General features: G+C 41.1%; 1 protein-coding gene across 2 annotated transcripts in view; it reads right to left on the bottom strand.

The window, feature by feature from the left end:
* Window positions 1–1,651: 1,651 nt before the first annotated feature.
* LOC118505151 overlaps window positions 1,652–25,533 on the bottom strand; it is a 109,991-nt gene continuing 86,109 nt past the window's right edge. For both annotated transcript variants that reach the window (XM_036040533.1, XM_036040543.1), the window contains exon 11: window positions 1,652–15,453. The gene's annotated coding sequence lies outside the window, so the exon portion shown is untranslated. The remainder of the gene's footprint in view (window positions 15,454–25,533) is intronic.

Here is a 25,533-nt window from a genome sequence, read left to right as displayed (position 1 = left end):
TCCTTTGCTAGGGCAAATTGTACTGCACAGTTAAATCTGCTTACCTCACTAAGCATGACATTGTGTGGCCGTCGAACAGAAAAAAACTGTCCAGACCCTCGAATATATTACGTGGGATGATTTTTTTGTCGCTTCTCACTCGTACAGTGAATTACTCCGAAAGGGCACATCACAAGCGTTACCTGGGTAGTTTCAGTGCTCTGTGTGCCCTCGGAATATCGCGAAAGGAGAATGCAGAAGCCACTGGAATGACATGTTCGTTTGGCTGTCATTGTAGTGCAAGGGAATTAAATTCGCCACACGGTTGATGGTCGCACTAATACCTGGTGATCCGTTCCGGTTAAATGTTTCTATCTTGATGTAGTAGTCCGTTCTAACATACCGTGAAATGAAAGGCTGACGGAAGCTCTTCAAGGGATGAATTGTGCAATTATTGCATATCCCTTTTCTGTTGAATTCTAAATTTGTACTATCATTACATAGGTGGGTTTCTGGCTTCGTTTTGGTAGGATCCCTATCTATGTTAAGTGTGGGACATTTGCAGAGAGTTTTCCCTATTGCGGTCTCTCAAAACTCACTTTGTGACAGACAGAGTTGTGGCGAAACCGTTTTGACTTAACTCGAGTGGGTTTTTGGCACCCTATATGGTAATAAAGGTTGGAACGATCGTCACTGTTCGACCAAAGATGTTACATCTTAGTCTATGGACGCTTGCGCGGCTCCACACCAGAGGGCGTTCAGGTCAACGAATAATCAAGCGAAAAAAGAGAGATAAATTACAGAGAATCAAGTGAAAATCGTCTGAGAAATGAGAGAGAATACAGCGAAAATCGAGAGAGAATTGAGAGAGGAATGAGAGAGAATCGAGAGAAACTCCTAAGCGAATTGAGAGAAATTAGAAAGAATTGAGAGATAATTGATAGAAAAATGAGAGAGTTTCGAGAGATAATTGAGAGAGAAATGAGAGAGAAATGAGAGCCTTTAGTGTTTGATGAGTAATTTTCTGGATGATCCACTAAGGTCACTCGCGCTGACCGGTCATCAAGAATAGAATCCGAAGTCTTCTAGGCGTCTTAAAGACTCTTAGGACTCTCCATTAGGTCCACAAATACTTACATTTTAACAGCTTTCTTCCTTTTGAAAAAACTTACCTGTTAAATCCTTGAAATTCTTAAGTTCTTTCAGCTATATTAATTACATGCCGTAATCCAGATGTTTGTTCTTGTTTTGTTTTTATTCTGACATCTTTACAGTTACAACAATAGTTTCTCACCACTCGAATAGGTTTGGTTGAGTGTGTGTGTGTGTGTGTGTGTGTTTCGGTGTGTGGGTTTGTGTGTTTGGGTGTGTATGTTTTTTATCCTCATTACTCGTCCAAGCTTTGATAAGAACTTTGCTTGATCGCTTCTCCCTTCCTAGTCTTATCGCCCAATATATAGTCTGTAGGTGCCTTTTTGCCACAAGTTTACGACGCGCAACTCTTCTCTCTCTCTCCCCCTCTTTCCTTACGTAACTTGCGTTTTTTCTTAGCGCCATTTTGTTTTTTTTGCTTTGGGTTTCTAACTTTGACGATCTTGTTGTTGCTAGTGATGTAGGGACCAGTGGGGGAGGGAAACCAAGATGACAGTTCATGACGACACCAAAACAACAGTTTCTTCCATCTTAGGCCCTTCACGGGTGCAATGCGCGTGGCCGCACTGTACCGCATAATTTAGCTTTTTTTTCGCGTCCTGTCATCGTGTACCGTAAAGTTTGCGCCGGGTTTGATTGGATGGCTGTATTTTTCTTTTCTCTTCCCTCGGTGCAACCACGCACATACACACGCCGCCGCCATTTTGTCTTCTATCATCCATCTACCATAAATATATACCTTTTCTATAAATATGTTTCCATTCCCCGTACGTCAGCTTCGGCTTGGTTTGTCACCCGTTCGTGTTGTGTCCAGAAGGTGACCGGACTGGGTCGCCATTTTTTTCTCATGCGTTCAGGAAGTACGGCGCAACAGATGCCGTGCTAATACGCCAGTACGTACGTGTGTTTACGTATGGTTTGTTGGTTTGGTTTGTGCATGCCAGTTTTGTGTTTTACATCTAGCAGGATTTTTGTTGTTGTTGCTAGTATGTTGGTAGTGAACCACAGTGGACGCGTCTGGGACCTCGCGAAACATTGGAAAAACACTGACAAACCCCCAGAAGGTTTACAGAGCTGTCATCTGAACCAAACGTCACATTTCAAACGTACCGTTACAATGGCGCCCCATTATCTGCCGTGCCGAAAGATGATCGGCTCTGTGTGTGTACGTGTATATGTGTGTGTGTGTGTGTGTTGTCGCTTGTAGCGTAGGTTTTCTTTCTTCTGTTGTATCATGTTTTTGGTTTGTTCATTGTTTTGTTTTTTTACACTACTTTACCATGTAACATTCCTGCCCTAGAAGCATCCTCTAAATGGTGCAACCTTTACTTTCACATCGCTTGACAGTTGGGTTTTGTTTTTTTTTAATGTATATTTTTATATAATAGTTTCCTTCCATCATATTTGTTTGCTTCGAATGACGCCATTTTTTTTCTTCTTACTAACATTCTCTTTCTCGCTCACCTTCTTCCACTACATTACCTATTTTTGTTTATGGTGGGTGGCCCTACCATCAATATCGCCATCATTGCCATCCCACCATCTTTCTCCCATTTTCTGTGTGTGTGTGTTTCGCCTTTTGGTTTCTCGTTTATCATTAGTAATAATTTCATTAATTTTAATATCTCATGTTTCTGGTTTCATTTCTTTCATTTGTTTCGCTTAGCTTTTATCCCACAGTTTATGGTTTTGTTTTGTTTGTTTGTTTTTTTTTTTTGGTTTGTTTTTACTATCTTTCATTTTCTTTTTATGTATTTTTTTTATCGTAATAATAGACAGCATAGCATAGGAAGACGTTAATACCTGCATTAGACATGATGTACAAAATTATATTTTCTCACAAGAGATTCCGATTGTTTTCTGCAAAGTGTGTTTCTTTTACTTCTCGCTTTTTTGTTGTATCGCTCTCCCTCTCGTTCTCGCTCACGATCTCTCTCTCTCTCGCTTTCGCCTTAGGATTCCTCGCTTGTTCTTGGTTTGGTTTTGGTTGTTTTTTTATCGTGTTTTGTTGTGATGTACGATGGTGTGTGTGTGTGTTTTTGTGATTTTTTAATCGTGTTTTCATTTGTCCTGTTTTCGTTTTTCTTGTTTTTTGTCTTTTGGTTTTCTTTTCGTTCAGCATTCAGCGTGATTATTTTCTTCTTTTATTTTCTTTTCTATACCTTTTCTTGGGTTCTCTTCTCGTTTGCTCCTTGATGTTATAAAGAGACATTAACTTGTATGGCAATATTTTGTGTATCTCTCCTTTCCGAGTTATTGGATAACCAGCGTCAATATTTTCTTGATGACATATTGACATTCAAGTAGCATATCCCGATGTCTCCCCGATGAAAAAAACAGGAGAGCAAATACGGATTTGAAGATATTATGGTGATGTCATTCCCCGGAAGGAATGTTTGCACTCTGCGTCAGGAAGCAAAAAAAAAGGCCCACGAAGTGACGCTTCTCGAGCAGTCCTCCAACCCATCGAGAAGTGGATTAGGAATATTCTAACATCCTTATCGTTGGCGGTGCTTCAGCACGGTGAAGTGATCCCACCAATAAATCGTGGCTGCTGCTGCACTGCCATCAAGGGCCGCCCAGCATGGTATGGAAGCAGTAACCAGGATGCTCGTTTTGCAAACGGTCGTGCATTTGATATGGATGTGATTGTAATTTTAAAGTCCATTATAAAATTCAGTACATCAGATTGCATATTCCCGAATGGAATAATAATGAGCCCATGTTACTCGGCACCTAATGCTGTTGCTACAGCTGCTGCTGGCGCGTCCAATGGTATGTTCCACGGCGTTTTGCCATCGTCTTCTTCTTCGTCATTTTTTTCCCTCCCACTTCTCGTCGAGAGCATGTGAGGAGTAACGGAAGCCACCGTTATATAAAATAACCTTTAAATCATGGCCGTCGCGTTGGCACGTTGCCTAGCAGACGCTATCCGCCATTTTGCATGGGGCAAAATGCAAAGGGAGCTCGCAGGCGTCGGCAAGGAAGAGACACCTGCTTTCGGCATGTCCTTCGTTTGCCACCAGTGTTGCCACGATAAGGTACAAGGTCTCCCGGGGGGATTTTTTTTTCTTGGTGCGATGCATGGTGTTGGTGGTCGTTTTCCAACGTTGGTGTGTGTGTGTGTGTGTTTGAGTCCTTATCAGAGATTGTCCTGCTTCGGCAGTGTTTTGGTGGGGACATGCGCTGCACGCGATAAGCCATACACATGACTCAAAATTCTGCTAATGCCTCATCTCAGCCATGTAATAACGCAAAACCGAAGATTGGATATCGTCGCCATGTGCTGTAATGGCGGATGTGTTAAGTACTAATGTGTTCAAATAGAGAGAGAGAGAGCGAGAGGTCGCAAAAGGAAAAATCTGAAATATAGATTGAGGTGTGATACGAATATTGGGCCTCCGCAAGCATGCATGCAAAGTTTGTTGAAGCAGAACATTACCCCCTATTATCAAAAGCGGATTACTCGTAGTAGAGCAAATATTATTTTATTTAGCGCACAGCTCCTACTAACGGATGATCCGAGAGCACGCTGACACCTGGCGCTGATGCCGGCCGCTGTTCGTCTTATCGTGCGAACATTCGTGGAAATTATCGACCTTTACTTCGTCGACCGTTTCGTGCATCTGCCTCGATCGGTGTATAGCTCGTGGCAGCGTGGTGGCTCGATACTCATTAGCCCGTGCAATAAGGGTAGTCAACCGTTGCAGGCTGGTAGCGATGCCTCTCTCGCACTCACTAATGGTGATGTAGCACGTGGCACGATAATCGTCGGCCCGGCTTTTTGGGGTGACAGCTTTAAAATTCGGAACGGCGGTTGCACATCTGGGGACCTTTTTTTCTCTCCTGGCTAGGAAACTATCGTATCCTAGTTTGCTATAAAAGGTGCTATAATGCCCAATTTTTCTGCAGGAAGCAGTTGGAGGAATTTTGTGGAGAGAAAGTAGCTTTTCATCACGAATCCTCAAAATAAAATAAAAAATGGTTGCCAAAGTTGAAGTTCAGCCAGCCAATTCCTTGAAGTATCGGAACTGTATGTGCAGGTGTCATTCTCGAAGGTTACACTACATGTAGAATTTCCGGTTCTGATAAGGACTAACACTAATTGTTAATTAGTGTGACAAGGGTTAGGATCACACCCACACACACACACACGCACGCATTATGCGCCTTTTTCCACAATCACGATGCTGTCCGCCGAATCAGTCAGTGTGTCAGTGCTCCGCCATGTTGTTTTTTTTTGTGTGTGCCATGGTCCAGAGTCTGGAGTTGGAGTACGAGTGTAGCGTAAGTATGGTGATGTATTTGGGAACGGGGTTTCCGTTGTTTTTTTCTTCTTCTGGCCGAGATGTTTTATCGTTTACTGTTGTTTTACAATGCAAATGCGCCGGATTATCATTTTCCTCCCGCCCGTGTGAGGGAGGGGGAAAATGCTTTGTAGAAAAATATAAATTTATATTCATGTCATTTTCATTTAGTTGTTGTGAATGTTGTTGTATATATATATATATGTTTTTTTTTCTTCAAATGTTCATGATGATCAACTCCCGCGTGTTGGGAGTTGCTGTGTCCTTCGTGCCACATTCCGCTCCAACAGCTTCTACATCTAGTCTTTAGTCTTTTAGTTTAAAGGTTGTTTCGCCGTCAGTTAATTTCTTTTCTCTGTGTATGTGTGTGTGCGTGTGTCGATGTCAAACATTGTATATAACACTTGCATTGCCAAATACTGCTTGCTGCTCTCGTTCTCGGATGGTACACCAACTGCTGAGTCTTAAAATTCCGATTAGTGAGCTAACGGAGTTAGTTAGTGAGTCGGATGAAAGGGTTTTTTTATATTGAGGGGAAGCCATAAATGTATGACAAAATTATAGCAAGAATAGAAACGCTCAAGGTGCAAGGACACAACGCAGAGAGCGTGAATAATGTTCATTTACCTATATCGAGAAGGTAAAAATAAAACGTGCAGCTCAGCTTATCAAAGATCCAATTGGGGTCCGGCCGATAAGTGATAGCGTGCGTAAAACAATAATTCCACCGGCTATCAATAGCACCACTATTGTTAGTAACTGTTGCTTGTTTCCAACTTCAACTGGTGGGGTGGATTTTGAAGAAGAGCGCACGAGTGGCTACTACCGATTTAGCTCTGGATTGCCGGATAGCCCAAAACGGGTGGTAACGTAAGACCAGAGGTTCTTCAACTCACAAATAGTTTGATTTATTAATTAGACATGCTAGAACCGCTTTTCTTTCGACCAGCGTTTCAGGTGAGCTAGCTAGTTCCTTGTGTTCAAAGCTCTCACCAAGACTTCAAACTCGGCAGCAAATTGCACGGCACCACCATCAAAAGGAGCATTGCGAACCGGTCTCACAATCCATTATGAATTTAAAATGCGTTAGTTCCGTTGGTGGGGTCCTATTAACAGGGGGTTTTTGACCCCCATTGACATATTTATAGCACATTTTCTTGTCCGTATAGAATAATTGCCTGAAGAAGATACGTGTAGTGCACGATGCATAAACTCTCTTCCAGGAATTCCTCTCGGTGTTTCAAGGATATTTCTTATTTAAAAGCAAAAAAGCGAAGTTGAGCAAACTTAACAAACTGAAATTCTTTATACGAATGTTTTGTTCACACTCTCGGATGTCCTCGATTTAGAACAATCAATACACGGCACTGCTCTCGGCACCTCACTAAAAACCTCGGGAATAGTTGATGAGAAAGACACAACATATGGCGGCTAGACAGGCTAGAATTGCGTTCGTTTGACAGTTCGGTAAGCTGCTTACACGTAACAGAACCAAACCGAGCCGAGATATTGTACACGGTAACGTGTGCGATTGTTTTTCATAATTGATGATCGGATACTTGTAAAGTGTGCCCGAGCAGGGTGCTGCAGTACCGATACTAAATGCGTTGCATTTAATTTATTCCAACTAATACCGAAAGCCTCCATTGTGTTTCTATTGGCCGAGTACGCGGGTTAGGAACCAGTTCCGCATGGGCCATGTATTTCTATAAAAGGATGTTTTAAATCTCCTGAATTTGAGATCAGATTGTTCGCGAAATGGCAAAAACAGTTTCATAATGCATGAAGTTAGTTAATTGATCGTTCCCTTGTTCCAAGTCAAGCAGGTTCAGCGTACTGCCGCGAATCTATTGGTCCAACGTGCTCAAACCAAACGTTAGAAGCGTTCGAGCGTTCGACAACAACAAAAAAAGAACCGGTAGTAGAACCGAACAAAACTAGTGTTCCTCCTAGTTGTGGTTTTCGATGTAACCCTCTTTTTGCTTGATATGGTGCGTTCACATGTTTCGGACACGCGTGCGCGTGTCCTTCCAATACACTGAGGCCGTCCGGGTGTCAATCCTCCTAGAGCACCGACTGCTTTAAACGTAACGGCTCAAGGTAAGCACTTGGTGACAGAATATTGCTTCTGAAGTGATATGTCGAAATGTAGTGCTCGGTTCCATCCGTGTGTACCCAGCTAATCATTCACTCTTCCGTTTTCTCTCTCTCTCTTTCTCTCTCTCTCTCTCTCTCTCTCTGTTGCTCTGTTGCTCTCTTTTATTTCCTAGAATTCATTCATTTTCCGCTCAAAAATTCTAGGATTTCTTCGTTTGTTTTGACTTTTCCTTCATTTTCCTATCACTCCTATTCGCGTTTTTTTTCCAAAATATCAGCGGTGGTTTGGTAGCTTTTTCGTTAGTGTTATTTCTTTTTGGTGATTTTCGTTAAGTATTCGTCAGTGTTTGTGTGTGTTCTTCAAAGTTTCGTTATTTAATGATCTGTTTCAACGATCTTTTTTTCTGTTGTTGTAAAAACTCGATTTTCTTAGTTTCGTTGATTTTTCTTTGCATGTGTGAGTGTGTGCTTTACAAGGGTTTTTTTTAGTGAGTGTGTTCGTTCCGGTCAAGTACACGCTACTCTCTATATCGTTGTGTCACCGTTGGTTGTTCCTTTTTTGCTTATTTGTGGTTTTATGCGTTGTCTTTCAGTTTGAATTCGTTCATTGGGTTGGAGGCTTTACTGAGTAGGGCAGGGGCTTCTACCACTACCAAGCGTTTTTTGGTCTATCTGTGTGTGTGTTAATAAATGAATGAGTGGTTTTATGTGTGCGTGTACGTGTGTGTGTGTGTTTCAGTATAACAGTTCGAATAGTTTGGACACCTTCGCCATTGAGATCTAGATGACGCAGTCACACTCAAATTGGTCTCTCACCTCGATCCTTTTGCGTTTAGCTGCATTAATGCTCATGTTGTATGTTTCAGTTGTTGTTTGTTTTGCTATGTTTATTTTGTTCTGCTTCATTTTTTATTGTTGTTGCTTCTTTAGTTAAATATATGTATATATGTATATATGAATTCTTCCACCTATAGATATGAAACATTGAAAAAGACTTTTTTTGTTTTGTTTTGTTTGTGTGGTTTGTTTGACTCGCACGTTTAGCTTTATTTGGTTTGCGGTTGGTTTTTTGTTTGTTTGTTATTTCCCTTTCCTCTCTTGTTTCCTATCAGTTGTTGTTTGTTATAGTGTTTCGTTTTTTAGCTTGTTTTGTTTTTTTTTGCATTTGTATTCTATCCTAAGCACTTGCCACAGTTATTATTTGTTTTAGCGCCATTTAGTCATTATGCATATTGGTTGGTTTTCTATGCGTATGAATATCTATTGTTGCATTGTTGTGTTATGTTAGGTTGCAGCTGTTGTTTGTTTTACGACTCCGTGTTACGATTATTGTTTTTTTTTGTATCGATTTAAAACTCGCCCTTTTTATTGGTTTTGTATGTTGAATTATCGATTTTATGTTTTTTTCTTCTGCACGGTTGTTTTTTTTTGGTAACTGTCTTTTGACTGCTTCGGTCCTTGAAATGGTGAAAGAATTACTATGAAAACCTATTATACCCAAAGGAAATAAAGTAAATAATACATTTTTTGTTTTGATGATTTTAGTAAAATAACTAAATTTAAAAAATATGGATTTTATTTAAATATGATTGAAATATAAATGTTAATGATGAATGATGAAAAAATAATGTTAAAATTATAAAAAAGTATAATTCTAAATTTCAGTGTGATCAACATATAGACACTTACTTTATGAACTGAAAACCCCTGTAAGGACCATTGACAGTTTTCGCGTTTTAAGGTCTAGAATTAGAAACAGTTTCCAGTACCTTAACACGGATTTGAACAGCTCGTTTAGAGGCCTTCCAGTCATTATACCAATCTCCCATAGCAGACGGTTTTGTGCGCTGTTAGTGTTTACCACCAAATGTTGAAGATCGAAGTGTTGAGACATTCCAACATAACCAGGTAACAAGAGAAGCGTTCCTCACAGAGTTTTTGCTTTCTTGCATTGTGTTTTTGTTTTATTCATGATTTTTTTCTATTACATTTTGAACTTTGTTTTCTTCATTGAAAAATCATTAATAAATCCACCAAGCCTTACACCCTTCAACATTCAGCTGTGCAAACATTCGGTTGGTTCGGTTATGGATGATTTGGCTCATCATTCGGTGCTGTGCTTTGTGTGTGTGTTGTTTGCGAGATTTCTTTGCTTAACCGCTACCGCATCGCTCCACCATGCGCCGCCATTGTTATTTAGTTAAATTATTTTACGTTCGAACAACATTTAAAGCTTTTAGTTGTGTGTTTCTTGTAGTTTACATCATATTTGTTTTCGGTTTGTTCGGTTTCGTTTATCAATACGAGTGTTAGTGTCCGCTCGGGTTGACATATTTGGTTTAAGTCATTGTTTATGTTTCTTATCAGATCACTCCCGATCGGTTATCTGTCATTTGTTGAGAGAGAGAGAATGGGGGGGTCGGGGGGGTGATTAGAGATAGCATACCAGCACGGGGTTCGATGGTACGAATCTCTAGTGCCGAGCATCGTACTAGATTAGTGTTTTGAATGGGGGATGTGGGAACAGGTAACACAGAGAGTAAATGATTCCTACCTAATACTCGTGCACTTTTTTATAGCAGTTATGGTACCATGTTTTTTATAGCACACTTAAGCTGGGATTGCAACAAAATCTTTTATATAAAATAAAAAGGTCAAAAAATGTTAACCGAATCCACGGGAAGGAGAAAATCCAAATGCGAGAAAAGTCTATGTACAATTTTGTTCCTGACTATCAATCTCCAGCGTTTTTCAGTCTTTAAAACAAACGTCCATATGTTTAAAAACAATAAGCGATTTTGATAAAAAAACACACACATTGCCTTAACCATGGAGACATTTGTCCGAAGATCCGAGAAACCCTGTAAAATTTTCTCGGTGGATAAAAAAAACCTTTCTGTTTAAGTTTGTGTAAATGAGGTCAATCTATAAGAAAACTTGATTGTAACCTGCGTGTGTGTGTTTCTAAAACCGAATTTATTGCACTACCTACACGTCCCATTCTACTTTGTTTCTTTCCTGCTCGTCTGTGTGACATTGAGACACTGCGCTCGCGGCGTCAGTGTCTCTCAACCTATGGAAAACGAGATTTGTTGGGTGTTATATTGTAGTTTTTCTTTTCGCCCCGGGTTTATTTCCGGGTCATCAGTTCGGCATGTTTCGGCTGTTGGGTTTTGTATATATGTAGATATATGTATATAGGTAATTGCGCTGCGTTTGACTCGTTACGGCTACAGTGGGGGGTTAGATGCGTTTGCATGCAGTAACATGCTGTGTATGATTGTGACACCCAGTATGAGCCACATCCATTGGTATCTTGATCTCGTATAATATATATATAGAGCTTTGTTTTTTCTTCTTTATAATTCTTTGTCTAGAAAAATGCTAAGAAAAATAGTATTCAATGGCGTCAAAATGCGTACACATTCGCTATAAACTATGGAATTATGGTCAAAACCAAGCGTCAAGATCAGACCAGTTGGAATTAATAGCGGTGTCCTCTTTTTTCCATTTCCCAGGTCATTTCCTTTTCTTTCTTGCGACCTAGCCATCGCGATGCTTAAGAGAGTTTCGTTCTTGGATCTTCTCGTAGTAGTTAATTTTTTGTACCTAAGATTTATCTGTTTTCGGGGACTTTTTTTTGCTTTTCTTCCCCAGCTTTACCGAGAACAGCTTCTCATTTGGATCTCGATGTTTATTTTCTTTTAACTATTTTGGCTTCTCGCGAATAGTTTGCCATCCGTGTGTTGTGTGATTTAGTTTTCGCCTGGAACTTCGTTCAAAAGTTGGCTGCATCAGCTCAGTCATATACACCATCATATCGAAAGCATGCGATTCGGCATCAATCCATTTATCCGTTTGTTGTTTGTTTAGAGTAGAAATTGACAGAAATTCGCTTACGGTCGATTGTTTATGCTCACAGTGAGTAATACTAGTAGTATTAGTAGTATGCAATGGGGTAATGTTTTAGGGTTTGTCTTTTTTTTTTTCAGCAGCAGTAGTAATAGAAGGTAGGAATATTTATTCATAGCACTAGCGCAAATTTGTTCCGTTCTCAGCTTTTTATCCCTAGCTCCTGTCCAATTTTGTGTGTGTGTGTGTAATTGAGTGTAGATTTTATTCCGTAAAAGTGTTTTTTTTTTGCAAAAAATTTTGTCCGTCTATCGGTCTATAGGTTCACACTTAATTGACCATTTGAAAAAGTGGGGGTTTCATTAGTCGTTAGGGTTTTTGCGGTGTATCGGTTCGTTGCATAGTGTGCTAAGCATAGTTCAACATGAGAGTGTCTGACAGTGGGGTTGTATTGTAACTTGTGTTGTGTGTTTTTTTCCTTACATCGACAGGTTGTTTAAATTTTCTGTTGATACTTCAGTATTGGGTTTGATTTTTGTTTTGAATGAAATTTTAAAGCACTTTTAAATCACCCGTATAACAGAATCCTTGAACTGAAATTTGAAAGGGGAAATGTAATTGGAGCCAAGATACTTTTCGTAACTTAAACATGCTTAACGAATCGAAAACGAAATAAGTAAAACTAAATAACCATGTGCTGTACGTGTTTAGTTCAGTTTAAGCACCGCAGTCCCCATTATGAGCCCATTAGAAGTTGCTATAAAATTGCGAACACCCAGAAATTGATTCGAGAGAACTGCAGGACGCGTCAGTGTGCGTGTTGTGTGTTGCTGGATCCTTCTAGATTATAGGAGTAACGTGTAATAGCAGTGGAGGCGCACACCACTGCAGATATCGCTCCAATCACGTTGATATCATAACTATAGTAAAAAAAATGGAATTCCGTCAAGAAATTGATGTTCTGTTCACCATTTTGTTCCATTTGTTCCACCATTTGTTCACCATAAAAAGTCCAATTTAAGAACTCACTTTTGTGTCATAAACATAAGCATGATAAAGGTAAAGCAAAATGGCTGAATTTGATCGGTGCTATAACATAATTTTTAGTTGTAGCAATTCATTTTAAATATGTGTACTGAGTGTAACTTAGAATTCTTCAATTTTATAGCAAATTTTTACGCGTGTTGTATGGGTTGATAAGCAATCAAGTTATACAATTTATAAGGATATCTGCTATTCCTCTCAAACTTTTGCTCTAAACAAAGATGGCAGAGGCACAAACAATCTATCCGTTTTGTAGTTGTTTTTGTTGCACATTTAGTATCACCCTGCCGTTGGAGTACACTGTACCGAATAGTGTGAGCAGTGTGTGTGTTTGTGTGTGATGTGTGCCTTTTTTGTGTTTTTTTGCCCTTCTTACGGTTTTATAGTTTTACAATTAATCCAAAAATACATCTTCAGTAGCAAGGACTTCGCCCCCACCAGGGGTTATGATGATAAAAAGACGATGAACGGTGCGAGACCGAAACAACTTTTGCGGTTTACACTAGAGATACAAACACACACACATACACAGTTACGATAGTTACATGTAGGAAAGATAGCAAGATCGCTCGACTTTGTTGTTGTTGTTGTAGTGTTTATGCGCTGTTTTTTTTTGATAAAGTTACCGTTGTTTCTTTTTTTGTTGTAGCTGCTGCTGCTCTTGTTGTAATTCTCTTATATTCAATAGCATCGCTGAAGGGTTCTGGCTTGTTTACACACACATACGCACGATAACGATTGAAGTTTTGACATGTGTAGCGTGTGACGAAGAACTTTTTCATTTGCGTTTTGTTTCGGCGAGCGGGCTCTTTTTGGTTGTTGCCCACCACTAATCAAACGGTAGCAACTAACCCCAACTTCATCCTATGGATGTACAACCTATTCGAACCGAATTTGATCAGGCAAAAGGCTTTTGGTTACATGCCGTTCCATCGTGTCATTGCATTACCGTGAGCTGGTAGCCATCGCTTTTTTTGTTTCTAGCTCTCGAAGCATCCATTTTAGTGTCCGTTTCCTTTCATCTCCTAATAATTGGGTTCACATTCACACTAGCTAGCGAATAATAAATGTTCTAAAGTCTGTCCTTTTTTGTTTGGGTTTGTTTTTATCTTTAACTTAACGCAACAATTTTGTGCAACTTTAATTATATATATGTATGACTCTTCTGTGTAACACAAAAGTTAGAAATAGAAAACACACAACGAAACACTTAGCGTAATTGTTTTTTTTTCGTCTCATACACACAGCAGTACACATCTATACATTGATTCCTATCCGCCATTGCCTTTACTCATCACCACACAACGCTACTACTGTATACCAGTTTTGAATAGTATCGGTGCAGTCGGATTATCCGTGGCTATCCGATTATGGCACTCAGTCAACAGACCCAAGTAACAAAATCGTTCTGTTCGAATATGCGGACTGCAAGCTTACGATTGATGTGGTGTGACAACACCTGCGCGTACTGATTGAAAATACATGAGATTTCTATAATACTGTAACCGGAGGCTGTAATGAAACTAGTAACTCGGTAACGGAGATGCTGCAATGGTTCGGCACACTTACACATCGCTTTGCATGACAGGTGACAAGCGGCATACATACATACAGACACATACAGTGACAATTCGGTACATAATTCGGCACGAGGTTTTCCGTGTGTGTGTGCGTTGGATAAGTGGGACTTTTCTGTACCACAATTTCCATAATTTGGCTTAATTCATAATAAAACAGTAATAATAATAGTAGTAGTACTTTTGACTCAAGCTATTACAGCTGCTCTCTATCGTAAGAATTTGAGTGATGTATTTAATACCAGGCTGTTGATGTTGATCTTTTCGTTCGCTTTAATGCATTCCTTTAACGCTTTGCCGTTGTTTTTACTTAACCGTACTATTTCCAAACTATTCCAAAAACACCAAGCGACATTTCTTTAGCTTTTTTTTTTGTTTACTCTCTCTACCGATTCTATCCACTTGTTTTTAGCTATCCGTCACTTACCGCTAGGTATCTGGGGTTTTAATCGTTTTCTCGTGTCCTTTCGTTTTGTTTTGCCCACTCTCACTGCAATGCGCGCAATTTGATTTTATCCGCAAAAGTATATCTTTCATATAATATTATAAAATGAATTGTCATCAATTACACATTCACTCGGCTGCCATCGTGACGCTCGACTTTTCCATCTCGATTTTTAAGGTGGCAGCTTGTTTTTTTTTTCTACGCGCACCCATTTAATTTTCGTGTTTTTAAATGCAACTGATCGATGTAAAATTCGAGTGAAAGTCTTATGTTGTTTTGTCTTGTTCTTTTTTTGTTGCTGCTTGCAATGTATAATAAGTATAATATTGTATTGTATATCTGTATATATACTGGGGTTGCTTAATTTTTTGCTTCGCTTTTGCGTGCCGGCAAAAATTCCACCCTTCCACATGGGCGCGCGTTGGTTTGTCTTTTTTTTTGCTTTTGCAGCAGCAGTATTTTTTATCTCACAAGCAGGATTTTTCAAATATGCATACTAAACTTTACACTTTCGATCCATCCGATCCCCAAATAGGGCTATCCGCTTCCCCACGCGTTCCCTCCCCTTCCCACGTTTCTATTATAGAATAAATATATTTACTATCTCTTAACATTATTAACTTAACTCCTGTCCTGTCGCGCTGGATGTTTTTGTTGTTGTTGTTTGCAAAGAATGTGTTAATGTGTGGGGTGTGCCGTTGTGGTTTAGCTTCTAGTCGCTTTAAGCCATTCCAGTGGATGTAGCTTTTGGTTAGCCTGTGTTATATAGAATACATTTACCTCTGATTTAACGGGCTGGATCGAATTTTATGTCGTGGGTGTATACAAAAATGTTGGACTGACGGTGTGGTAGCCTCGCGACGTCAAGGGTCTTTTTGTGCTACCGGAGACATCGTTTGGTTCTTATATGCAAGGAACACATTTCAATACTTTTCTTGAAGTTGAAAGCGAAACCATTGGTGGAATCGTGGAGCACATGATGGGACCATTGGAAGAGTATCTGTGAAAAGAAAGAAGTAAAAAAGAGAAAATTCTGTAAACTTAGTACATATTTTAGCTATAATTAATTACGAAATCAAAAAATATCCGAGCTATAATTATGACAAAATATCTGTAACTAAGTAGTACCAGCGACCTTTTCAGTACCCAAGCAACATTTTTAGTTGTATCGTTGTTCTTACAGCGCTGTTATTGTTAGTTTATTAAGCCTTAAGGCTATAAGAAAAAAATCTACGCAATCCTCTTATTCAATTTCTACATCCGTGTTAAAAAATTAACAAAATAAATTTGACACTTAAAGACGTCCAAAATGTTTCTTGGGTATGGAAACTGTTATACCCCATAAAAATCGATCCTTTTTAATGGAAATACAGTATTGAGTATTTTTTTTATAGTATATATATATAAATATAGTATAGTATATAGTATACTATATAGTAGTTTATAGTATATATAGTATATAGTTTTTATAGTATTTTTTTTTTTATATCAGTTGTCAGGTGTGTTCATTTGATTCATTTTACATACGCTTCAACAATCGTTTTCGTATGGAGAGATGTTCTTGAGAATGTTCTATAGCAGCTGTGGTGCCATTTTTCTTTAATAAAAATTCGGATTTTCCCTACCTAGCAACTCTCCCACCATTTATGGTTTTTTTTTACAGCAAAATGATTGCTGTTACCAGTTGGCATTTTGCATCAACCCCTCAAGCTTTTGCGTCTTGAATTTCAGTAGCCACCATAAGAAAGTCGATTTAAAATCGATAATCTTGCTCCAAGTCGTCGGTGAGTGTTCGCTCGGAACGGTCCTGTTCACGTCCACGCCCGGTGAACGTGCAACGAGAATGGTGCGTGCTCCTAGCCATAATCAACATGTGAGTCACCCGTTGAAAATACTCCGATTTAATGCTTTTAGCGTTCACCGACTGTGGAGCGTATACCATTTATCATCCTTGTAAGGCCTGCCGATGATTGCCGGAACCAACCGACGGGTTTTCCTTTTCACTCTCGTGATCCTTCACTAAAGCAGGCCTCAATCATTATCGTCTATCTCTTTTACTATTAAAGGTACTTTATTTTACTCCATCATCAATCCTCCAATTTTCCACCCATAGATACCGTAATGATGCGAGTGGTAGCATATAAAAATTGAAGACCTGGCTATGATAGAATACTGAAGCAGCAGCAGCAACAACAAAAAAAAAGCCAACACGAGCGTTTTTAACCCTGGGTCCAATTCTTTCTTCCCACACTTTATCACTCACAGACACAGGCGCCCCCGAAAGTATGCAACCCCGTCGTTGGCCAACACAATCGCTTCAACAGGTGATGCACGGGGTGAGCCTACCCGTAGCAAATAGGGAAAGGCATGAAGAGGTAGCAAAAAGGAAAAACGTTGGAGCTCAGAAACCCCCAAATTATCTGCCTCATTGCTCAAGCTTTCGTTCAAAGAACAAAAAAGCATGGGACCAACACTGGACGAGTTTCCTGCATCACCTGCACGGATGGGCTGGCGTGGTAAACGGGCAGATCAAATTGATTGCTGCTTAAAACGGATATCGCAGAAGGCAATCCGGGGCTAAAGTAGATCCCCGACCAGATATGGATGTTTGGAATCGTTCGTATCCAATGTAAAGCCAACGGAAAGAAAGATGGAAGAAGTGAAAGCAGCTCTTTTTTGTTGTCTGTTTACAGTATCTAGGCTTCGGGCGCCTGGTATCATCGCCGTTTGATTATCGGAATCGGACAAGCTTGGTGGTGTTTCCTTAAAACGGGTTTTTGATTTTATCCATTCAACTGAAGTGGGAAAGGGTTTTTTTTCGGTTTGGGCGATTGATTTAGTCGATCTTGACCAATTCGCTCCATTGCTGATAATTGGCTGGCATTGGCGAGCCGGAGTTGAGGATTGTATAGCTTTTTGATCGGTTTTTAGTGGTTAACGCTTTAAGGCGTTTGAGCTAGACTAATAGCATAAGCATCAACATATTCACAAAACTTCCCATAATAATATATCCTTTTTGAACCCCCCTTTTGATCTTGATTAGACTACCTGGATGCAATGCACTCACAAAGTTCTTAGGCAAAATTGGACGCGAATCATCACAGCCATAAATAATGTCTGTAGCTGACGAGCGATAGTAAATGGTTAGAAAATTACCACCGTAGGTAATGCGCAGCTTACAAGAAAAAGTTCATGCACGCTATAATTCTACAAGATCGGTGATAGCACTGTGGAGGTCGTAGTGCTAACGCTGGCCCTGTTGCGCTTTTGGCCAGCAATTCATCAACTAAAAATTTTTCCTTCAGTTTCGTGAACTATTTTTCTTTGAAGCTTCACTTGAAGTTGTGTTACGATAAATCATAAAGGAAATAGCTAATGTAGGGTTCGGTCCTGGTAGCATTCCTGCAACACCCGGTAAACTGGTGGCCCAGAATTGGAGGTTCGTAACCGATGCACGGTAATTCCGCACCGGCACGAACCTGGCTATCTTCAAAAACGGTTTACTATCAGAGCTTCAAATCACATCGTGGTTTCTTGCGGTGGTCCAAGGCTCTGGAAGATTCCCGTGCACCAAATGGTTGTTGTTGCGCCCAGGATTACATCGTTATCGTCGGTAGTGTCCCGGGCAGCACTGCAAAATTCTGCTCCCCCACTCTGGTTTTGCATCCGGGCGACTAAAAGCGCAGTTAATAACATTTATTCATGAGACTTATTTATATTAATAACCGGTGGTGGTACACCACCTAGCAGGCAGTTGAGAGTCGAGCTAGTTTGCATTTAAATGAAGCGTTTGCACGCGCATATTTCGACAACATCGCACTCGGTCGTTCATCGAAAGGCCATCAGGCAATACCGGGCATTGATGGGTGCCCGGGATTGAAGGGGGAAACCTGCCTGCCTGGCTGCCTGCCTGCCGGTGGCTTCCCATGAGTTTGTTATGACAGGGAGCTGGATGAAAATTTTCACATGCATGAGAGATAATTGTCCGGAGTAAAATGAAATGATAACGGCGTTGCAACAGGCTGCAGACACGCTGCGTGTGTGTGCTTGTGGTTTTAAATATTTCAGTTCTACGTTATGTTGAAGCCAACGTGAAGAAATGTGGATTAAAAAAATTCTTTCACAATGTTGCAATTTTTGACACGGATAGCTAGACCAACTTGAGGCCTCTGGAAGAACTTCCCAACACGTTAGGTCCTTCTCGACTTGAGAACAGCTTCGCAGCTTTATAGTCCTTATTGGGCTAATGTTACATAATCAATATCTTAGGACCAGAGTTCAAACTTTGTAGTCAAACATACTTCTACTAATAACAAGACAAGTTCATTTCGTTGTACTCTTAGAATCATTTCTCAGAATCAGGTATCGTTTAATAAAGTCAGGGTAAGCCAAATGGCTATAATGTTAGCAGACCACAAACTCCAGTGCTAGCGCACGGTGCCCAGCGGCAGGAAGCAGAAAGAAAAGTCTCCCGTCGAAAGTAAAACAAACTTTAAATTGAAATTGCATTTGAGAAAATGGCATAACGAATTTGTAGTGTCTATTACGGTATGCTCTAACATCTCGACTCGAATGAACTCTTCAAGTATCATTTTTATTCTTGTTGTGTGCTTGCGAGATAATTTTCCTGCAACTGCTTGGAGACAGTCGGAAGCAACGGATGATAGGGCGGCCAGACAGGAGCGAGCAAAGGGGGAGCAAGAAAAGCACGAAGCAGCGAGGTTGTATGTAAAGTAGGGTACGGGCGAACCTTTGGCGAATGCAGCGCAGATGCGTTTGCGAACGGTGGATGAAGCCGAACGCTGCGAGCGAGCACACACCAGACGTGACCTCCGCGTGGAAGCTATTTGTGGGCAGGCCAACAAGACAGCAGTGGGGCGGGACGGGAGACGTGCGGCGGGCTGCATGTTCGGTAGTATGTTGTTAGCAAACATAGCGACAAGCGAAACACATACGGAACGTCACACAGAACCGTGGCAAAAATACGGCCCGTCGCCGGCATCCCGTTTCCCCTCCTTCCGTTCCGGAAATAGATTCGAATTTTTCCGCCAAAAAAAAAAAAAGGAAAAACGTGCGAAACCGGAGGGCAGGGCCCAAAATGTGCGTCGGCAGTCGTGCTTGTGTTTGAGCAAAAGGATGAGGATGAGAATTTAATTAATTTAATAAAACAACAGTGCATGCATTATCTTCGGGACGGGGATGGTTCTGCTCGTGAGATAACTGTGTCATGCAACTCGAAACAGCAGAAAAAATAAACCCATTAAATTTACGCCAATCTGTGACGATAGAGGCGTAAAGTAGAAATAGATACAGTTGGGAGAAATTAGTAAAAAAATTATTAGATGGAAAAAACAATTATTTTGATATTGGTAACGTGAAGAAAGCTCGAAAACCCCGGATGCTTTAATTAGTAGCTATCTATAAGCTTCGATAGCTTGTACGTAGAGCTATAAGTTGTCGCTTTTACCGCTAATCATCGGAGCTGTTCGGTAGGCTTGTGGTAGCGACGTCGGTCTTTGATGCGGCCGTACTTGTTATCGAATCCCATCCAGGCATCTTGTACTCAATCTCATAGAAAAGGTTTTCGACTTCAACTAATTTATCCATGAGTAAGTAAAAATGTATTTTTAAATGTCCTTTGCTATAAAAAATGGTAAAAATGTCCTTAAAATGAAACTCATAAATAAATAATAAAAAATGATGTTTGCACTTACCATAAAAAAAACATTTCTCTGGTGATGATTTGAACTTTTAAATCAAATCAAATCATATCGATTCACTGCATAATAAAACCCCTTTCTCAATGCTGCCACCTTTGCCGAATCTGGGTACAAACAAAATGGCCCGGGTATACACATACACTCAAGGAGGTGAACTTTTGCATTTCTTCTCGGACCATGGATGAATGTAGGTGGACGTTGGTTTGGCTCTCTATACTCTCTATACATGTAGGTGCCAAGAAACTTTGCCGAAACACAATTTGCTGGCGAACCTTCGTGGGGGCGCATTTAATCTTTATGTTTTCCTCGCACAACCGGCTTCGAAGTGTGTTTGAGTTGTGCCATTTATTTGGAGTCCGAAAATAAATGTCAAACCCTGTCAACGATTTCGATACTTTTCGGGGTTTTTTTGGGGTGACATTGGTGACTTCGGCTGTAATTGAGCTGGAAGAAAAGGGCGTTTTAGGCTTAAAGGGTCAGAGTCGGGATGGGATTTGAAGCTGGACCTGCTGAGGGTTATTTCCATATTTTAGAATGCAAATTCACTAATATGAACTTCATTTTTCCTACTAACACATCTAATTTTAGTGAGGAAAAACAAAAAAACCTCCCCCCCCCCCCCTCCTCCCCCTGACGTCAAACGTCACATCTGAAGAACGTTCCGAGAAGCATGGCGGCTTGCGCTCTGTTTTTTTTCTTCTCGTTTCTGTTTTGGGTGAAAATTAATTCCGTTACGCCCTTTTGGCCCGGCGCGAACCAAAACCACATGTAGCAAAGTTTCAAACACAGGTAATTAATATTGTGACAGACCCTGGGGCAGTGCCGCGCTGACCGAACTTTCAAGCTGGATCAAAAAGTTCACTTAGCCCGTACTACCATTCATTTTCCATCATCGCCCTCGCCGCTCTCTCGCACGCCCTCATTGCTCGTCCCAATCCCCGAGGGGTTTGGACAGGATTTATGAGTGCGATAAGTATTTCACTTTGTGCCTTTTTCCCTCCACAGGGGGTCAACTCCTTTTACTCGTGTGGCCATCACTTTGCCCGGGCCAGGGGAGTTTTTTTTTGCTGCCTGCTCGTAGTTCGTGTGCATGCTTCTTTGCGCTGCGGAACAGCTTACTATTTGTCGAAATGTCATTCAGCAGAACAACTGTTGCGGTCAGTTATGGCTGATTGTGTTTATTTTATTTTATGTCATTTTATGTTTCACCACCCAACCGAACTAGTGGGAACTTTTTGGGGGCTGTTTTGGGAGGTGCAAAAGTGGGTAGGTGGGGGGGGGTGTTTGTAATTTTTGCCCACTCCTCTCCCCCCCCCCCGTCCCCACAACCACCATGGTGTTTCCTGGCTGTTTCCGGTGAGCATTTTATCGCTCGTTTCATCGCATTTAAGCGCAAAACAGGTGCGGAAAACAGTGCTTGTGTGATGTGAGATCGATACGGTTTTGCTGTATTTACTAACAATGATTGATGTGGTTACCTTTTGCAAAGCGCTTAAACAAACGCGAGCTGCAGCGTGCTGCAGCTGGCACGTTGTGGGAGTGAATTTTGAACCAAAAAAAAAAATGGCGATCACCGAGTGGCTCGCCAACGCTCGCAGGTAGCAAATCAAAATTTAATTAATTCCCTGACGGTAGCGGTAATTGAAGGTAAAGTAAAGCATCAGTCATTGATTAACTGGATTTTTATTTAGAAAACAGTTTATCTGAAATGATGTAGTGCAATAGTCATTAAATAATTAGAAGAGCTTTTCAATTGAAACATGCTTTAGCGATTGCATACATTCAGGCGCAAATGGGTAATAATCAATCGTAGAGAGCACCTGAGTGGCAAGTGTCAGCTCATGGCTCGCGGACGTCCCAGGTTTATCCCAGAAGAGGCGTCCTGTTGTTTTGGAGAAGATGCCGCTGATGGCAGGTCACGAATTCCTTCAATGTCATCTGGAGCGGAAGAAGCTTACTCAGGAGGCATTATTTCTCGAGTGTCCGAAATTCAGAGAGACATCGGAGCACGCCATGTTTGAGCAACCTCGCTTCATCGTTGTCAGAGATTATAAATGAATATTCAGGTCGAAGAAGAGGTACCTGCGGCGTCCTATGCCATTAACAGAGGTTCCAGTCGAAACCAGTGCAGAAGGTAGTAGATCATCACCAGTCACCAGTAGATGGAAGCTTACTCATTAGCTCTTCGGTGACCAACGGCGATCGTGAAGCAGAGATGTCCGACATTCCTCACCAAGTTATCATCGAGTGACGCCTCTATGAGTCTATGCCTCATGTTGCTATTTAAAAGTCTTTATGCTCCTAATGACGATCTTCTTTTCGGAAATGACAAGAGACTTTACTGAGCACTAGATTTCAACTTCAATCTTTATCTTAACTGTAGTCAAAAGTTGTCCATTATTATCTAGAGCCTAAGTTGTCAACGAATTCCTAAGCCCATAGACTTTGAGGTATCCGAATGCTGGTAAATATTTGTACAAGGTTCTGATTTAGACAATCATTGTATCGTGTCACTCAGTACGCGCTCTAGTCCACTAGGTCACCAAAAAACGTGACGACGTGTGTTGGCAGGGACGAATCGTCCGGTCCGGGGAAAAAAGTGGCGACACACACACACTCCAAGAACTGGATGTGCTTCAATGTTTGCTGAACTCGATATGTGCTTCGATTCTTTCTTGCCGATATGAAGTTGGGGCCACTCTCCGTAGCTGGATTCAACAGGTTTTCTGACACAGTGTGCACAGATTGAGTAAATAGGCTTGACCGGTTTGTTTGGAATGGCGTCCTCCAGCAGGACCGAACCTTACACACGCCTTCAACCATTTCACCCATCAGATGGATGAGATAGTCGTGATAGATATTGACAAAAGTGACAACGACTCAAGAGGACATTTGAAGCGTGCCGATTCAGAACTACCAAAAAAACCCCAAAAAAAAAATCAGATCCTCAAATATCTGAAGACCAGCAAGTTTTATTGAAGGCTAATGGGTTAACTATAACAATCATAGTATAAGATGAAATGTTGTCAGCAAGGAAAAACATATTTCAAAGCTAATAATACAATCACGACCGGTGTTGTACAGGTATCGCCCCCAAAAAAAAGAAGGTATGTCAATGCTCTAAAAGAAGGATAATCGAGTGGGTATGGCCGGATATGCCCCTAATTGCGAAAGCCCAAAAGAACCTTCCAAGCCCATCAGTTTCGTTAACGTTCGCTGGCAGGGCCCTATTCGGAATGCTTTCGGGGTGAACGTTGCCCGGGGTAGGTTTCGGCAATGGAATCCATTACACAGTGTAAATGAGGTTTTGCTCTCGAGAGAAATAAGATAAGCTCGGTCGACGGTAGCTGTCGGAATCCTACGCCGAAGCTTCCCGACGAGTGCTCGAAAATGAGCTTTGCGTCGAACGACACAACATTTTTGGGCAGGAGGACTTTAATGCTGGAACGTCGATTCCGACGTGCTTTGTGCTTGCTTGTTTTCTTACCAGGCTTTATCACAGCCGTAAGCTAAGCGGAGGGAGCTTACGCTTGCAGTCATCCGACTAGGAGGGCTAGGATATTGGAGGATCAACGGGGCAACGTACCCCGGTAAAACTAATCGAACGAGAAAAATGGCATCGGAGGAGGGTTTTTTTTGGCCTGTGGAGGGCAAAGCGTTAGACAAGCATGGGCAGCCGACCAATATTGGGTACATCTCGGTAGAGCAGGTCTCGGTCGTGATTTTGCGTTCCCGAGGTGCGACGCTAATACAGCAGCAGCATCATAAATTTAGTCATTCTAGTGAGGTTCGGCGACTGTGTACAAATAAATAAGCGCACGAATCCCAATTAGGGGATTCTTATGTGTGTGTGTGTGTGCTGTAGTACACGGTCGACCAAATGTGCGTACTACTAGCGCATTCGCTCGACGACCTCTAGGCAGCGAGTATGGGATATTGGAAAAAATAAAACAAAACCCCAATGGTGGTCCACGTCTAGCGTCCGTTTCTCATAGCTAGTACTCACCGGAGGACGTGGGTGATAATGGGTACGGATATGTACCCGGCTGTTTCCAAGGGCGGACATCGAGTACTTCATTATTGTCGTTACAGTTTTACGACAGTTAGTGAGGTTATGGTTAGGATTATTTTATGTGGTTCCACGTGTTTTTGTTTTCACGCACACTGATTTGCGTGCAAGAACTATTAATTAAGCGCGATGATAAGTGCTGTAAAGGCCTAAGTGATTTGTCTGCTATAAAAAAACGTAAAGTAATGGTTTTATAGCACACAAATTATGAGCTACAGTGATTTGAAGCGTAGCTCTAAAAGGGTCTGCAGATGTTTTACATATACCCTGGCTATAAATATTTTTTATAACACTGATTTTCGTTCTAAAGAATACTATTGTACTAAGGAATAATTTGCTATAAAAAGAGGCATGCTACTCTTATCTACTCTTTTGCATACTTTTAGACGCCTTTGAAATTAGTTTTATTCCGGTTGCATTTTTTTAACTTCAAATCGCTTACCAGTCAGAAGCGATACAGCTACAGTAACGAAATACTCATCAACGTTGCAAACATCGTCAGCACCGAATCGATAGAACTAATCAACTTGATGCAACGGGTGTAAAAATCACAGAAAATAAATATTGTCCTGTCGTTTGCAAGCTACTCGCTGCCTGTCGTCCGACAGCAATATTTAGCAACTGGCAGCGTCTGGCTGAACTCAAACTCACACTCACACGGTTAGTCAGATGGCGGCACTGATGATGGGATTTCGATTCGCAGCTTCCTCAGCCAAGTAATTTGATTTTAGTATCTTGATTGCTGTTTTGATAGTAGCGCCGAGTGACTCATGCACTTCAATTAACTGTTTTATTAAATCATGAACCGGGGGATAAAAAAATCTCTTCTTACTCTAAATGTCATCTCGGTCTGCAGTGTGTTACATCGAGGTGTCACTTATATCTTTATAGTAGCGCCTTTCGTTAGGCAACGCGCATTGTACCGGCTTGTTGAACTAGTGGTCCATGAGCACCTCGATGACCCGTTCGTGAGTGTAAATGATAGTTATTATAGCAACTGTTATAGCACACACAACCGTGTGAGTATGAGATTTTTCACATCCGTTTCAATTAACTATCCGGAACGGAACGTTCCAGTGTTCCGGAATTCTGGTTCGCTCGTTTGACTTCCGAAACTTGTGTGTGTGTGTGCCGGAAAACCAGCATTCGATGCGGTCATTATTTTTGGCCGCCATACTTCTTTGACAAGGCGTTTTTTGGTTCTTCTTCCACTGCTGCCCACACATTGCCTTTCGACGGTGGCCGGACGGTCTAGCGGATAATCAACGACACGCGATGGATTGGTCGGCCC

The sequence above is a fragment of the Anopheles stephensi genome, chromosome X (assembly GCF_013141755.1).
Source record: "Anopheles stephensi strain Indian chromosome X, UCI_ANSTEP_V1.0, whole genome shotgun sequence".
In the NCBI taxonomy this organism is placed as follows: Eukaryota; Metazoa; Arthropoda; class Insecta; order Diptera; family Culicidae; genus Anopheles; species Anopheles stephensi.
Note: the sequence above shows the minus strand (reverse complement) of the source record. Positions and strands in the feature narration are given on the sequence as shown.